Source organism: Somniosus microcephalus, unplaced genomic scaffold (genome assembly GCF_052327205.1).
Source record: "Somniosus microcephalus isolate GS21.2 unplaced genomic scaffold, FLI_Smic_1.0 unresolved_chr1, whole genome shotgun sequence".
Lineage (NCBI taxonomy): Eukaryota > Metazoa > Chordata > Chondrichthyes > Squaliformes > Somniosidae > Somniosus > Somniosus microcephalus.
This window is the reverse complement of record NW_028225179.1, coordinates 156,725,833-156,743,768: the sequence shown is the minus strand read 5'-3', so window position 1 is coordinate 156,743,768 and position 17,936 is coordinate 156,725,833. Positions and strand designations below refer to the sequence as shown.

At 50.1% G+C, this 17,936-nt stretch overlaps 1 pseudogene across 1 annotated transcript in view; it reads right to left on the bottom strand.

The window, feature by feature from the left end:
• Positions 1-14,210: 14,210 nt before the first annotated feature.
• LOC147096314 (zinc-binding protein A33-like) overlaps positions 14,211-17,936 on the bottom strand; it is a 39,614-nt pseudogene continuing 35,888 nt past the window's right edge. The window contains exon 6 of the transcript XR_015074596.1: positions 14,211-16,885. The product of XR_015074596.1 is annotated as a zinc-binding protein A33-like (transcript). The remainder of the gene's footprint in view (positions 16,886-17,936) is intronic.

The following is a 17,936-nucleotide window of genomic DNA, read 5'->3' as shown; positions in this document are numbered from 1 at the left end:
TTGCCTTCTTAATCGCCTGTTGCACCTGCATGCTCTCCTTCAGTGACTGGTGCACAAGAACACCCAGGTCCCTCTGCACTTCCCCATCTCCCAATCTATTGCCATTTAGATAATAATCTACCCTCCTGTTTTTACCCCCAAAGTGGATAACCTCGCATTTATCCACATTATAGTGCATCTGCCACGTATCCGCCCATTCCCCCAACCTGTCCAAATCGCACTGTAGCCTCCTGACATCCTCATCAGAGCCCACCCCTCCTCCTAGTTTAGTGTCGTCAGCGAATTTGGAAATATTGCATCCAATTCCCTGATCCAGATCATTTATATATATTGTGAACAGCTGGGGTCCCAGGACAGATCCTTGCGGCACCCCGCTGGTCACTGCCTGCCACTCCGAAAACGAGCCGTTTATTCCAACTCTCTGTTTTCTATCCGCCAGCCAGTTCTCTATCCACGTTAATACTTTGCCCCCAATCCCATGAGCCTTAATTTTGCATGATAATCTTTTGTGTGGAACCTTATCGAAGGCTTTCTGGAAGTCAAGGTACACCACATCCACTGGCTCTCCCCCATCTATTTTACCAGTTACTTCCTCAAAAAATTCCAGCAGATTAGTCAAACACGATTTACCCTTTGTAAATCCATGTTGACTCTGTCCGATCCTTTCCCCATTTGTCAAGTGCTCCGCTATTTTATCCTTAATAATGGACTCTAGCATTTTGCCCACAACCGATGTAAGGCTTACTGGTCTATAATTCCCTGCTTTCTCTCTACCCCCCTTTTTAAATATTGGGGTAACATTAGCTACCCTCCAATCCACGGGTACTGTTCCCGAGTCAATGGAGTTCCGGAAGATGATCCTTAGAGCATCTGCTATCTCCAGGGCCACCTCCTTAAGTACCCTAGGATGTAGTTTATCAGGCCCCGGGGATTTGTCGGCCTTCAGTCCCCTCAACTTACCCAACACCATATCCCTAGAGATACTAATTTCTGTCAGCTCCTCCCTCTCATTAGTCCCTATGTTTGCCGATATTCCTGGGAGGTTATTTGTGTCCTCCTTTGTGAATACAGAACCAAAGTATGAGTTTAATTGGTCTGCCATTTCCTTATTCTCCATTATATATTCTCCCGAATCGGACTGCAAGGGACCGACTTGGGATTTTACCAGTCTTTTCCTCCTGATATACCGATAAAAGCTTTTGCAGTCTGTCTTTATGTTTGCTGCAAGTTTACTTTCGTATTCTATTTTCCCCTTCCTGATTAATCCCTTTGTCCTCTTTTGCTGTATCCTGTACTGCCCCCAATCTTCCAGTCTGGTGCTTTTTTTTGCCAGTTGATATGCCCTTTTTTTTGATTTTATGCTGTCCCTAATTTCCCTCGTTATCCACGGTTGAGTCACCTTTTTAGGTTTATTTTTATGCCAAACCGGTATAAACATGTTCTGGAATTCTTCCATTCTATCTTTGAATGCTTGCCATTGTCTATCCACTGTCAATCCCCCCAGAAACACCACCCAATCAATCTTACCCAATTCCCGTCTCATACCCTCGTAATTCCCTTTATTTAAGTTCTGGACCTTAGTCTCTGATTCAATTTCCTCACTCTCCATCTCGACTGAGAGCTCGGATCATATTATGATCGCTCTGACCCAAGGGGCCTCGTACAAGAAGATTGCTGATAAGTCCCTTCTCATTGCACAATACCCAGTCCAAAACGGCCTGATCTCGAGTCGGCTCCTCGACATATTGGTCCAGATAACCATCCCGAAAACATTCCAGGAATTCCTCCTCCTCAGAATTTTTACTAATTTGGGTAGTCCAATCAATATGTAAATTAAAGTCACCCATGATGACAGCTGTGCTCTTATCGCACGCTTCTCTAATTTCCCTTTTTATGCCTTCCCTCACCTCCATATTACTATTTGGAGGCCTATATATCACACCCACTAACGTTTTCCTCCCTTGCTATTTCTCATTTCTACCCATACAGATTCCGTTTCATCCGAGTTAATATCCTTCCTTTCCATTGCATTAATCCCCTCCTTTACCAGCAATGCTACCCCACCTCCCCTACCTTTTTGCCGATCCTTCCTAAATATTGTATATCCCTGGATGTTAAGTTCCCAGCCTTGCCCACCCTGCAGCCACGTTTCTGTAATCCCAATCAAATCATACTTGTTTACCTCTATTTCCACAACTAATTCATCCACCTTGTTCCTAATGCTTCTAGCATTAAGATACAAAGCCTTCAGGCTTGCTTTTTTCACACTCTCATTATGAATTAGTTTGGCCCTTTGTGTTTCTCTCCTTTGCTTGGGGGGTAAGGAGGAGGGGGGAATAATGGGGGGTAAGGAGGTCAGGAACTTGGGGGAGGGGGAGGTCAGGAAAAATATGCTGTTAAAACCACAGTTACAGCTACTCCAACAAGGCCTAACATTTAATAGGGTACTAAACAGCGATATTAACTTGTAAATACTCAAATTTTCGTCCGTTTCACGGATTTCCCTGGTTACACTGATTGCCGGCTATGGGTGTATGTGGGGCCTGGTGGGGGCACAGCACAGCCAGTGTCGGAACAGTGAATCACTGACCACAACTTCAGGATCTCCGTGTTAGATCTGCAGGCGTACATTCTGAAGTCGCGGTCAGTTACAAAGGGGTAAAAATGTTGAACACTGTTAGTTCGACATTAACAGCTCCACTTATAGCAAGTTATACAACACAAAGAAGTTAAAAAGTTAAATGTCCAAGATCAAGGCTAACTAATGACAGGCGTCATTAGATTCATTCCTACTACAATATCTGGCCCAAAATAGCTGAACCAGAGGTCTTCAAATGGCCCCGTGGAGCCACCATCAGAAAGGTAAGTATTGAAAAAAATACCCACCTGAATGTGGAAGCGACAGTAGCAGGAATGCCCCAGGCTCACTACCCCAATCACTGCCCCTCCCTCTCCCCATCACTGCCCCCTCCCTCTCCCCATCACTGCCCCCTCCCTCTCCCCATCACTGCCCCCTCCCTCTCCCCATCACTGCCCCCTCCCTCTCCCAATCAATGCCCCCTCCCTCTCCCAATCACTGCCCCCTCCCTCTCCCCATCACTGCCCCCTCCCTCTCCACATCACTGCCCCCTCCCTCTCCCCATCACTGCCCCTCCCTCTCCCCATCACTGCCCCCTCCCTCTCCCCATCACTGCCCCTCCCTCTCCCCATCACTGCCCCCTCCCTCTCCCCATCACTGCCCCCTCCCTCTCCCCATCACTGCCCCCTCCCTCTCCCCATCACTGCCCCTCCCTCTCCCCATCACTGCCCCCTCCCTCTCCCCATCACTGCCCCTCCCTCTCCCATCACTGCCCCCTCCCTCTCCCCATCAGTGCCCCTCCCTCTCCCCATCACTGCCCCCTCCCTCTCCCCATCACTGCCCCCTCCCTCTCCCCATCACTGCCCCTCCCTCTCCCCATCACTGCCCCTCCCTCTCCCCATCACTGCCCCTCCCTCTCCCCATCACTGCCCCCTCCCTCTCCCCATCACTGCCCCCTCCCTCTCCCCATCACTGCCCCCTCCCTCTCCCCATCACTGCCCCCTCCCTCTCCAGATCACTGCCCCACCCTCTCACTGCCCCCTCCCTCTCCCCATCACTGCCCCCTCCCTCTCCCGATCACTGCCCCACCCTCTCACTGCCCCCTCCCTCTCCCGATCACTGCCCCCTCCCTCTCCCCATCACTGCCCCCTCCCTCTCCCGATCACTGCCCTTCCCTCTCCCGATCACTGCCCCTCCCTCTCCCCATCACTGCCCCCTCCCTCTCCCGATCACTGCCCCCTCCCTCTCCCCATCACTGCCCCTCCCTCTCCCCATCACTGCCCCCTCCCTCTCCCGATCACTGCCCCTCCCTCTCCCCATCACTGCCCCCTCCCTCTCCAGATCACTGCCCCACCCTCTCACTGCCCCCTCCCTCTCCCCATCACTGCCCCCTCCCTCTCCCGATCACTGCCCCACCCTCTCACTGCCCCCTCCCTCTCCCGATCACTGCCCTTCCCTCTCCCGATCACTGCCCCCTCCCTCTCCCCATCACTGCTCCTCCCTCTCCCCATCACTGCTCCTCCCTCTCCCCAACACTGCCCCTCCCTCTCCCCATCACTGCCCCCTCCCTTTCCCGATCACTGCCCCTCCCTCTCCCGATCACTGCCCCTCCCTCTCCCCATCACTGCCCCCCTCCCTCTCCCGATCACTGCCCCCTCCCACTCCCGATCACTGCCCCTCCCTCTCCCGATCACTGCCCCTCCCTCTCCCGATCACTGCCCCCTCCCTCTCCCGATCACTGCCCCCTCCCTCTCCCGATCACTGCCCCTCCCTCTCCCGATCACTGCCCCTCCCTCTCCCGATCACTGCCCCCTCCCTCTCCCGATCACTGCCCCCTCCCTCTCCCGATCACTGCCCCTCCCTCTCCCGATCACTGCCCCTCCCTCTCCCGATCACTGCCCCCTCTCTCTCCCCATCACTGCCCCTCCCTCTCCCCATCACTGCCCCTCCCCCTCCCCATCACTGCCCCCTCCCTCTCCCCATCACTGCCCCCTCCCTCTCCCGATCACTGCCCCTCCCTCTCCCGATCACTGCCCCTCCCTCTCCCGATCACTGCCCCCTCCCTCTCCCGATCACTGCCCCTCCCTCTCCCGATCACTGCCCCTCCCTCTCCCGATCACTGCCCCCTCCCTCTCCCGATCACTGCCCCTCCCTCTCCCGATCACTGCCCCCTCCTTCTCCCCATCACTGCCCCCTCCCTCTCCCCATCACTGCCCCTCCCTCTCCCCATCACTGCCCCTCCCTCTCCCCATCACTGCCCCTCCCTCTCCCCATCACTGCCCCTCCCTCTCCCGATCACTGCCCCTCCCTCTCCCGATCACTGCCCCTCCCTCTCCCGATCACTGTCCCTCCCTCTCCCGATCACTAACCCCTCCCTCCAAATCGCATCCCCCGAACCCAGGACATACCCGGGAATGCACAGATGGTTCATGCAGCTCGGCAGTCAAATTCAAATTTCAAATTCAAATCGCTTTATTGGCATGACAAGTTACATCTTATGTTGCCAAAGCATCAGAAAACATTCATGTTTGTTCACAAAAATACAGATCTATCCATACAGTGTATAAACAGATATATCCCTGAGTGTATAAATATACTTTCATATAATTTATATATACTCTTATCTTATCTTTAGTGGTTGTCCCTCTGTTTATGGCAAGCTGTAACATAGTGTGCCGCTAGTGTTATGCAACTTCTCTCTTCCCCTAGTAGGTATGGGAGTTTTTGGTCGTCATTCAATTTTCTGAATTCCGGGTATATTTTTGTAAATTTTGGGTAGAAATTCTCCCTTATGCCCTGATATTTTCTACAAGCTGTGAGGAAGTGCATCTCTGTCTCCACCATTCCCTGACTGCAGTGAGAGCATATCCTGTCCTCTCTTGGTAGCCGGGTCTGCCTGTGTCTACCTTTTTCGATCGCCAGGTTATGTTCACTAAGTCTGTACATTGTCAGGATTTTTCTCAGTTTGCTGTCCTTTACCATGGTCAGGTAGTCAGCTATGTTGTATTGTCTGTTTAGGGCCAAGTAGCAATTGAGTTTGCTTTGGGTTTTTGTTGTTTCTGCCCAATATGTCAGATATTTTTCCTTTTGCTTAGCGACGATTGTGTTGGGTCGAATTCTTTGTGTTACGCTGTCACTGTCCTGGGGCTGGTTATTGTTAGTAGTGTTAGTAGTTACTTCACTGAGTTCCAGGACTAGTTGACTGAGGGTATTCTTCTTTATGGTCAGCTCTTGGCATTTCAGGGCGTCGTAGTGATAGCATTGGGGATTGCTCATTTGTAGGTGATTCCAAAATTTGGTGGCTCTTTTTTGGATAGTGATTATTAATGGATATTGGCCCAGTTCCGCCCTGCATGCATTGTTTACTGTTTTCCTTCGAGTCCGGAGGATACTTTTACAGAATTCTGCATGTAGGATCTCAATTGGGTGTTTGTCCCATTTTGCAAATTCTTGTTGTGTTAGCGGCCCCCATACCTCACTGCCATAGAGTGCAATTGGTTCAATTACTGATTTGAAAATGTTTAGCCAAATGCTAATTGGGATTTCTATTTGGATTGATTTTTTAATGGCATAGAAAGCCCTTCTTGCTTTCTCTTTCAGTTCATTCACAGCCAGTTTGAAGTTCCCCGTAGAACTGATTTTCAAGCCCAAGTATGTGTAGTTAGTGGTTTGTTCAATTTTGGTTGTTCCTAGTGTGAAATTTATTTTGGGTCCCTGATGTCTGGATCTTTGCTGGAACACAAGGACTTTGGTTTTTTGGGGATTTATTGTCAGGGCCCAAGTCTGGAAGTACGACTCCAGCAGATCCAGGTTCTGCTGTAGACCCTCCTTAGTTGGTGACAGCAGAACCAGGTCGTCTGCATAGAGGAGGAATTTAACCTTGGATTCATATAGGGTGAGGCCGGGTGCTGTAGATTGTTCAAGTAGTTTTGCCAATTCATTTATGTAAATATTAAAGAGTGTCGGTGAGATTGGCGAGCCCTGCGTCACCCCCCGCCCCTGTGGGAAGTATTTTGTTTGTTTGTCTCCAATTTTAATTGCACATTTGTTGTTTGTATACATTGATTTAATTACATCATATGTTTTTCCCCCTACCCCGCTTTCGATAAGTTTCAGGAATAAACCGTCATGCCAGATGGAGTCGAAAGCCTTCTGGAAATCTATAAAGCATGCGTAGATTTTGCTTTTGTTATGGTGAACGTGTTTGTCAATTAGGGTCTGTAGGGTGAAGATATGATCTGATGTTTTATAGTTTGGCAGGAATCCAATTTGGCTTTTACTCAAGACATTGTGCTCCTCAAGGAAGTTTATAAGTCTTTTGTTTATGATGCTACAGAATACCTTCCCCAGGTTACTGTTTACACAGATGCCTCGATAGTTATTTGGGTCGGCTTTGTCCCCACTTTTGTATATGGGCGTTATGAGTCCTTTGTTCCAGATATCAGGGAAGTAACCGACACTCAGAACCAAGTTGAAGAGTTTTAGGATAGCCAGTTTCATTTTGTCGTCTGTGTGTTTAATCATCTCGTTTAGTACGCCGTCTGTCCCGCAAGCTTTTCCTGGTCACAGGTCCTTGAGTTTTTCAAAAAGTTCTTTTTCTGTTATTATGGAGTCTAGCGGGTTTTGGTTATCTTTTATGGCCATTTCTAGCTTTTCCAGTTTTTTGCATATTTGGTGTTGCTCTGGCCTTAGTGTGTTTTTCTGGTATAATTTTTCAAAGTGGTTTTCCCATGTGTCCCCATTTTGAATGGCCAAGTCGTCGTGTTGTTTTTTGTGTAGTGTATTCAAGTTGTCCCAGAAACAATTGGAATCAATGGATTCCTCCATGTAGCTGAGTGTATTCTTAATATATTGCTCTTTTTTGGTTCTGAGTGTGTTTCTGTATTGTGTTAGTGTCTGACAATAAGTAAGGCGTAATTCCTCGTTTTCTGGATGTCTGTGTTTTTGGTTTGATATTTTTCTAAGTTTTTTCCTCATGTTATGGCAATCTGTGTCAAACCATTTTTCATAGTTTTTTGTTTTGGGTTTGTTCTTGCGAGCTTTCAAGTTTGCACTTGTTGCCAAATTATCAAAAATATTGTTTAGGTTATTTACTGCCCGGTTTACGCCTTCTTTATTGTGAGTGTATATGTTATCCAGAAAGGTGTCCAAGAGAGCTTGAGTTGATGCATTGCTAATTGTTTTCTGGTATTTTTCCGTGTCATTTTTGGCCCATCTGTACGATTTTTTGGTGTTGTACAGTTTACTGGGTTGTGTTTCTATGTTGTTTGTTTCTGTCTTTTTGAGATACATAGTAATTTGACTGTGGTCTGACAGTGTTGTTTGTGGTTTGACTGTGAATGCTCTGAAAGTGGATGGGTCCAAATCTGTAATCATATAGTCTACTGTGCTGCAGCCAAGAGGTGAGCAATAGGTCGATCTTCCTAGGAGGTCTCCTATGAACCTACCATTGACAATGTACAGACCCAGGCTTCGACATAGCTGTAGGAGCTGTTTTCCGTTGGTATTTGTCTGTTTGTCGCAGTTATGCCTGTATGGAAGGGAAGGGATATCAAAGTGGTTATTCCCGAATATGTAATTGTTTCCCTGATTATTGGTGAAGTCTGGTTCTTTGCCCATTCTTGAATTGAGGTCCCCACAGATCAACACGTTCCCCTGGGCCTGGTATTAGATAATTTCCCCCTCTATGTTGGAGAAGGTGTCCTCTTTAAAGTACGGGGAATCCATTGGGGGGATATAAAGTGCGCAAATGTAAACATCTTGGGTGTTAGAGATAATCTCCCTCTCAATTTTGAGCCACATGTGGTTTTCGCCCTTTTTTATAAATTTGATGTAATTCTTAAGTTCTGTTTTAAACCAGATCAGTATGCCTCCGGAGTCTCTGCCTTGGGTTACTCTTGGTAATTTATTGGAGGGGACCACCAGCTCAGTGTACCCTTGGGGACAGCCAGTGTGTCCTTTTCCTTTATACCAAGTTTCCTGTAAAATGATAATATCTAGATCTTTAGTTTCATCTATGAACTCTGGGGTCCTACTCTTCACGTCGAGCACCGAAGAGCGTAGACCTTGGATATTCCAGGTCGAAATATATAAGGATTTCATGTTAAGTTTGATCTTTTACTATGATAGGTTAAAGAGTGGTACGTGTTTGTCGTGTCTAAGTGTGGGAAAAAAAGATCATCTCAGTTGTCTATAAAAGTTAATTCTATTTGGTTACAGTTCTTTCTATTAATTAGTCCTTGATCTATAAGGCGGAAGTAGATGCTGCTGCACATCTGCTTATTGTCTCTTAATGGATTGTCTCTGTCTGAGGTATTGCGTACGTCCTGTGCATCTCTCCCTCTGTCTGGCTGGGAGCGGTCCTGTTCCCCTGTGGGACAGGAGTGGTGCAGGTCTGATATTGTTGTTGTGCATGGGGATCCTCTCTGGTCTCGGTTGGTGTGGTGGTGGTCTTTGTAGTGGTCCTGATATGTACCCCGCTGATCTCTGGTGGTCGGGGGGGGGGTCCTCTTGGAGTCTGGGTATGGACCCGGTTAAAAGCGACGTCCTTCAGGGCTTTAGCAAAGATCGATATTCTTTTCCTTTGGATGTGGACGTGGTCGTAAAGACATTCCTCATCGAGGGTGGGGTGTTGGGCCAGGTGCACGTTGTGTTTTGATTCGCAGTCTCTTGCTATGCTGGCATTTATCTCATGAATTGTGTTGTTGTTGAAGTCTGTTCTCGGCAATATTGTGGAAACAGTGATTCTAGTGTTTGGAAATGTACTGCTTGCCTTCCTAATCACTGCTCTGAGCGATGTTGCTACCTCTTTCTGTTGGGCCTTTAGGTCATTTGTGCCCATGTGTATTATTATGTGTTGGGGGGAGCCTAATCGGGTTTTGGTCAGCCATCCCATGGCTCTGTCTGTTGTTGGGCACCAGATCTTTTCTACTTTACTTCTGGGGAAGAGCTTTTTCTCCCATAGAAATTTCCCATTTGAGTCTATGAGTATTACGATGTCAGCCTTGTTTGTGTTTACTGTCTGGTGGCTTTCGCCTGGACTCATAGTGTGTGTGTTGGGCTGGGGTGTCTGGTGTGTGCGTTCCTCTTGTGAGCGGCTCGCTTGTGGTTCCACGGTGGTGGGGGAAGATTGAGATTCAGTATGCTGGTCGGTCTGTGTGGCACCCCTTGTATTGTGTGTCTGCTGCTGTTGTTCCGTGTGGGAGTGCAGCCGTTCCGTCGGGCTCTGTCTTGTCTTATCTCTATCCTCTGGTTGCTGGCCTAATGGTGTTATCTCTCCTCTATGGCTCTCTTCATTTTCCTGCAGCTCTTTCACCCGATTCCCAAGTAGATTCACCTGGTTCTCAAGTAGATTCAGCTCTCTCTTGTGTCTCTCCCTCTCTTGCTTTTGTTCGTGATTCATTTTAAGGAACTCCTCTCTAAGTTTAACCATCTCTATCTCTAATTGATTAAATTTATCTTTTAGTTGTATCTGGCTGTGTGATCCCGGGGTATGTGTCTGGTCGACCCTGGAAGGCTCACTCACTTCCTGGCTATGCTGCTCTTCTCTTGGTGAGCTGGGAATGGTAGGGGGACTGTGTGTGGCTTCCTCCCTGGTAGTTATGCTGGTGTTTGTCAGTTGTATCATGTGGCTGTGGGTCCCCGGGGTTAGTGTCTGGTTTGAGCTGTGTGGCTCATTCACCTCCTGGCCAGGCTGATTTCCTCCTGGTAAGTTGTCAATGTTGAGGGGAGTGCGGGTCGCTTTTCCCCTGTTAGCCACTCTGGGGCTGTTCCTTCCCCTCTCAGTTATTCCTTTCAGTGTCTTGAAGGCCGTTGCAAAGTTGTCGAGGTTGCCTTGCACTAATATTGTTCCAGTATCGTACACGTTGACAGTCGTGGTTGCCCTGTCTCCTGGTGTGTTAATTTTCATTTTGGACCCATTAGCGGTTTTTTCTAGCTTAACACTGGTACAGTGTGATTTTATTGCTGTGATCCACGCCGCTGGCTGATCTGAGTAGAAAATGAGGTTACATTTTGTCCCAGTGTTGTACCAGTCAGCAAAAAGAGTTTCTGGTTTTTCTCTCATCTGCTCATGCTTGATCGATTTTATAGCATTTTTTGTGGTGTTGGGGGGAATCTGGAAGCAGTTGCTCTCAGTGTCCCTCGGGGGCTGTTGTGGCTCTTCTGATTCGCTCATTATTGGTAGTGTAGAGAAAGTATTGTTGATCTTAGAATAAGCTTTTCTGGGGCCCCGGGTTTGGTGTTTCCCTCTCCCTGTTCGCAACCTTTCCCGGTCCCCCTCTCCGACCCCGTGGTCCCTGGGCCTCGGCTCCTGGGTTCACCCTTCCCAGGTCTGAGTCTGTGAGCCGCTGTTTCCCGCTGCCTCCGGGCTGTTCCCCTCCCCCTCAGAGGTCTCTGGGCCTCTGTCTTGGCCTGGCTCCTCGGACCTTTCCCTGGCTTCAGTCTCCCTCCCTGGGCCCTGTACTCACAGTCTTGGTTGGGAGCCTTCTGGTTGCTCCCCTTCTCCTCAGAGGTCTCTATTTGAAATCTCATAGACCTGAAACGTTTACTCTGTTTCTGTCTCCACAGATGCCGCCTGACCTGCTCAGTATTTCCAGCATTGTCTGATATTATTTCAGATTTCCAGCTTCCACAGTATTTTGTTTTTGTATTTGAAACTGAAGTAATTCTGTGCATTGAATATTATTTCAATGGGCCTGCCCATGTGTGGCAGGAAATCCAATGGGCGGTGAAATAGGTGGACTGCGCCCAGAGCCACATTTCCACCCACTCACCCCAGCTGTGTCCATTCATTGCCAGAGGGAGGGTGGAAGGTCCCAGCCCAGGGATTTGATGCTAAACTACACTGGTTTATATATTGCATCCCCAGATAATCTTACCAGTGTCAACTGAGCCGAGAGTAACTTAATCGTGCCAACTGTTTTTGTATAAATCGCGCCGTTAGGCTTTGCCAAATTTGAGTTTCTCACACCACTGTTTAATTTTATCTAATATTTCAGTTATTTCAATCTGTAAACCTCTGGTCTGTGTGATAATATCTGCTATTTAAAGAGACTTTAGTAGTGTAGGAGGAGACTAGATTGAATCCAGTCAGTAAATTACTGCCACTGAGGTATCTGTTAGTGCCCCAGATGTGCGCTGCTGTGAGGAGCAAATGGAAAAACGTGACAGCATCTGGATCGTAAGAGGAAACATCTGTTTTCAGCAGGGGTGTCGGATCAGACCCTGGAACAGGTTGATCCGGCCCGCGGACTTGCCCTCAGAGGCGGACTGACTATCGGGAAATGTCCCCGAGTGTCCCCCGGACCCTCCACCGATGAATTTGGACTCTGGGTCTTTCTAAAGCCAGTCTGTCCCGGGGCTCTGAGGCGTTTCCCGAGCTCCCCCCTCCCCGCTCTCCAGCCGCCTTCACTCACTCTGCAGCGCTCCTCTGCTCTGCAGTGAAACCCCGATTAAAATGAGACGGAGCTGATAAGCTGAGGGTTGGAACTGACTATTGACCAGGTCATTGTCACTGGACACGCCCCCTCACTGAGTGACAGGCTCTCCGGCCAATCCACTTCCCCCGGGCGAGCCCCGCCCCCTCACTGAGTGACAGGCTCTCCGGCCAATCCACTTCCCCCGAGAGAGACCCGCCCCCTCGCTGAGTGACAGGCTCTCCGGCCAATCCACTTCCCCCGGGCGAGCCCCGCCCCCTCACTGAGTGACAGGCTCTCCGGCCAATCCACTTCCCCCGCGAGAGACCCGCCCCCTCGCTGAGTGACAGGCTCTCCGGCCAATCCGCTTCCCCCGGGAGAGACCCGCCCCCCTCACTGAGTGACAGGCTCTCCGGCCAATGACCAGGTCATTGTCACTGGACACGCCCCCTCACTGAGTGACAGGCTCTCCAGCCAATGACCAGGTCATTGTCACTGGACTTGGGCTCTTCTATTTCAGCCTGTGAATCGCACGCAGACGGGTCGCGGAACAGACTCAGGAATTGGTCATTGACGGAACCTTCATGCGGTTCCTTCTGAGAGCGAGTGAAGCTGGCGGGCCTTGGGGAAGTGTGGCCAATGGCCGCGGTGGGAAAGCAGCTCGAGTGAGCCGGACCGCGGGAATCCACCGGAGACACGGCCATGGAGCGCCACCTTCCGGCTGTGGAGCCACATTACAGGCAGCGAGCTCACCGGCTTCCTGCAGTTCTGACCAAGGCTCATCGACCTGAAACTCGGTTTCTCTCCCTACACATGCTGCCTGACCTGCTGAGTATTTCCAGCATTTCCTGTGTTTATTCCTGCAGTTCACACCTCATTCTGGACTTAGCTGGACATTTTCAACTACCGCCCAAAAACCAATTTATTCCCCAGAATTCGTTCATTGATTTATTTTGTTGGTAATGAATTCGCATCCAACCAGCGATCACGTGGTTTTAGAGCAGTCTCGCCATCTTTATTACATTCATTAATCTAACAATACAAACAAAGCGAACGAAAAGAACAAAAACGTTGCCAGACAAAAACTCTAAAGCAGGAAGTTCAGGCGCTGCTTACTGGTCTGTCAGGAGCAAGATACCCGGGGATGTAGTGGAAGAAAGTTCACGGGCACTGTTGTTGGCCACACATTGAGATCCAGATCTTACTCAGGCCAACAGAGGCAGGTAAAGAAGTGAGGAAAGGAGCATCAATCACACAGGGGCATGGACTTTCCCAGCAGAACCAGGGTGTGTACCAGCAGATGCATGAAGCACACAGCAGAGGCAATCAGCATCCCAGCAGAAGCAGGGAGCTCACATCAGAGCCAAGACGTGTCCCAGCACAGGCAGGGAGGTGAAGACATGAAACAAAGGTGCTCTCTTCTTCTGTATCTGCTCGAAGCAGTTTACATTTCCGTATTAGCAGAGACATGGTGTGAACAATAATATAAAAAACAGAATCTACTAATACAATAAACCTGAATTGGAAAAGGTGTTTCAGGTGTATAACGCCTCATCACGAGTTCTGATGAAAAGATTCACATTCAAACCATCAATCGGCTCTTTTCTCTTTACAGATACTGACTGGTCTGCCATGCACTGCCGGCACTTTGTGTTTTATATCCGGTAGGAACAGTTTGCCAGTGAGCCCCATCAGCTGGGAACAGATGTGTGGCACTGGAGGGGCGGGGGGAAAGGGGGCAACTGAATTTGCCACACTACAGTGACAGAGCTTACTCATGAAAAAAATAAGTTGAAAACCACAATATTTCTCAATGCACTGACGGCTGTAAAAGAGATTTCACTCCAGCTAATGGGGCAGCACAGCTCAGACTGGGAGATCACCATGTGTGGAGTGCAGCGAGCACCGTGGCACAGTGAGCTGAGCACCAGCACAGCCAATCGCTTTTTTATAATGTGGCTTTCTTTGTAGAAGTCCCTCAAACCTCAATTTCCTCGCTTCTTCTCCTGAAGGCACTAACTCCAGTCTCGGGAACAGCAGAGCTGAGCTCAGTTGTGTCCTCACCTGATGGCCACGTCCAGTGGGAGGAGTAACTGGCGAGCACCCAGGCTGGGGCTCTTTTCTCCAGATAAGAGACGACTGAGGGATGATGTCGCTTTTAACAGTTCTTTAGAATAATTTCTCCGTGACTACACAAAGCACTCTGGGTCCAGGTATATTGTGTATCAGTAAAACAGGTTTATTATGCATTAAACATCCAGTACAAAGAAGTAATACTTAACAAGAAGATAGTCACAGTCTGTTCATCAAACCCTGGCATTCCTCCGAGTGACTGTGGCGCTAATTACATTACATGGACATTACATTAAACCAACCTCTTTGACCAAGCTCAGTGTCAAATTTGGTTTGATAGTTTGATAGTCCAAAGATGTGCGGGTTAGGTTGATTGGCTATGATAAATTGACCCTTAGTGTTAGGGGGATTAAATATGTGGGGTTACGGGGATAGGGTGGGATATGTGTTGGTGTAGGGGTTACAGGGATCGGGTGGGATATGTGTTGGTGCAGGCTCGATGGGCCGAAATGGCCTCTATCTGCACTGTGGGGTTTCTGTGATTCTGTGAACATTCCTGTGAAGCGCCTTGGGTCATTTTACTATGTTTAAGGTGCTATATAAATGCAATTTGTTGTTGTTTGATTCAAATCCAGGACCAAGGGGTGAAGTAACGGTCTGACACATACCTAGGGCGCTGCCTCGGATAATCCAGTAACTAGTTTCCATTCACTTTTGACCAAAGTATCTCCCAGGCACCCTCTGGAAATAAATTTCATGTCTTCAGCACCCACTTCAGAGATTTTTTAACTGATTAATCTCCTCTCTGTACTCGGAATACAGGCCCAGATTTTGGAATTCCGCTCTCCTGACACACAGCAAGAGCCCATATTGGGAAATTCCACAATCCCAACCTGTGCTTTTTTGAACATTGGACAAACCGGGAATGCGGATTTTCCCGACAGGGACTCTAGGCTCGTGTTTATTTTCCATTCTTTTTTCTGATCCCATCGTCTTTTAGTTCTGAAGGAAGGTCCTGCCTGAATTGTCTGATCCGCCGAGTGTTTCAGCATTTGCTGTTTTTGATATTTCCTCAGTACCGGATTCCACCAGCAGGTGGAGATACTGCACTGTAAAACTTTACAGCGCTTTGTACAGCTCGCCATCACCATCTCCTGGCTGAAAGTGGCACTACAATCAACTGCGAGGGAACGTCAAACACTCTGGGGTGAATTTTCACTTTTACCACAACAAGCGTTAGCGGATCGGCCGCCCGTTTTACAGCCCGCACCGCAGTAAAAGTGAACATTCAGCCCGTTAAACCGAAGATTTGCAAACTGCCCGTCATCTTGAAGAGAGATAGTTTGTGTATTTCTCATCACTAATGGTGCTGATGAACTGAGGAATGTCCTCATTTTGAGAGCACAACTTATACCTGCTTTTTAATGTAAAGGAGTGGGGCAGTGATGAGAAAGGACTGGGATGGAGTTGCTGTCGGTTTTACTTTTTATTTTAGTCTTTGTGTCAGCCAGTGGCTCAGTTGGTCGCACTCTCGCTTCCTGAGTCAGAAAGTTGTGGGTTCAAGTCCCACTCCAGAGACATGAGCACAACAATCTAGGCTGACACTCCAGTGCAGTACTGAGCGAGCGCCGCACTGTCGGAGGTGTCTTTTCGATGAGACCTTAAACCGAGGCCCTGTCTGCTCTCTCAGGTGGATGTAAAAGATCCCAAGGCACTATTTCAAAGAAGAATTCTGAGGAAGGGTCATCGACCTGAAACGTTAACTCTGTTTCTCTCTCCACAGATGCTGCCTGACCTGCTGAGTATTTCCAGCATTTTCTGTTTTTATTTCAGATTTCCAGCATCCGCAGTATTTTGCTTTTGTGTTTGAGTTTTCCCCGGTGTCTTGGCCAATATTTATCCCTCAATTAGCGTAACAAAAAACAGATTATCTGGTCATTATCACATTGCTGTCTGTGGGAGCTTGCTGTGCGCAGATTGGCTGCTGCGTTTCCCACATTACAACAGTGACTACACTCCAAAAAGTACTTCATTGGCTGTAAAGCGCTTTGGGAAGCCCTGTGGTCGTGAAAGGCGCTATAGAAAGGCAAGTCTTTCTTTCTTCTTCTGACATTTTATGTTTTTATTGGTTGTATTTACAGTCTCATTGGGATTTTACAATGTGTAATTTGGAAATTACATTTTTCAACTCCTGACCCCTGACCTCTGCTCCTGACCCGAATGGCGCGGGGTCAAATCACTGTGAGGTCATGGATGATGCGGGCCGGCCCGTGGCCCCGCCCCTTTTACAGACCCGGATCGGAGCCGGAGCAGATTCTCAGCCACTTGTTCACATCCCAAGTCCAGAAGAAAGGATAAAGTTTCCCCGTGAATTTATTCCCAGTGAAGGTGTGGAGATGGGACTTGGTGTCCGCGCTGTAAAATGAAACTGTCCCGGACTCATAACTGAGATAAACTCCCACCTTCCCGGGGATCGGACCGGCGGGGAGACGGGATTGAGGGGAGGAGTTTACATTAAAATCATCATCAAACCGCTCGATGGTCCAGACTCCAGTCTCCGGGCTCAGTGTGACCGCTCCCTTCCTCTCCACAGACTCTGCGGCTACTCCCAGACTCCAGACCCGATTCCCCGCCACCTCCACCTCCCAGTAATGTCTCCCCGATGTGAATCCCTCCGAACCCAGCACACAGGCCCAGGCTGTAAACCTTTTCCCTGTGTCAGGGAGATTCCTCTCGGTCTCGGTCCGTCTCACACTCTTCAGATCCTCAGACACCTCGAGCTCTGGATTCGCTGTTTCCACATCCAGGGTCAGAGAGACTGGGAGAAAAAGCAGAGAATTAGAGAGATTCACCCGGGATTAGAGAGAGACTGGCCGGGGATCGGGGGGAGACTGGCCGGGGATCGGGGGGAGAGACTGGCCGGGGATCGGGGGGAGAGACTGGCCGGGGATCGGGGGGAGAGACTGGCCGGGGATCGGGGGGAGAGACTGGCCGGGGATCGGGGGGAAGAGACTGGCCGGGGATCGGGGGGAAGAGACTGGCCGGGGATCGGGGGGAAGAGACTGGCCGGGGATCGGGGGGAAGAGACTGGCCGGGGATCGGGGGGAAGAGACTGGCCGGGGATCGGGGGGAGAGACTGGCCGGGGATCGGGGGGAAGAGACTGGCCGGGGATCGGGGGGAAGAGACTGGCCGGGGATCAGGGGGAGAGACTGGCCGGGGATCGGGGGGAGAGACTGGCCGGGGATCGGGGGGAGAGACTGGCCGGGGATCGGGGGGAAGAGACTGGCCGGGGATCGGGGGGAAGAGACTGGCCGGGGATCGGGAGGAAGAGACTGGCCGGGGATCGGGGGGAAGAGACTGGCCGGGGATCGGGGGGAAGAGACTGGCCGGGGATCGGGGGAAGAGACTGGCCGGGGATCGGGGGGAAGAGACTGGCCGGGGATCGGGGGGAGAGACTGGCCGGGGATCGGGGGGAGAGACTGGCCGGGGATCAGGGGGAGACTGGCCGGGGATCGGGGAGTGACTGGCCGGGGATCGAGGAGAGACTGGCCGGGGATCGAGGAGAGACTGGCCGGGGATCGGGGAGAGACTGGCCAGGGATCGGGGGGAGAGACTGGCCGGAGATCGAGGAGAGACTGGCCGGGGAACAGGGAGAGACTGGCCAGGGATCGGGGGGAGAGACTGGCCGGGGATCGGGGAGAGACTGGCCGGGGATCGGGGAGAGAGACTGGCCGGGGATCGGGGAGTGACTGGCCGGGGATCGAGGAGAGACTGGCCAGGGATCGAGGAGAGACTGGCCGGGGATCGGGGAGAGACTGGCCGGGGATCGAGGAGAGACTGGCCGGGGAACAGGGAGAGACTGACCGGG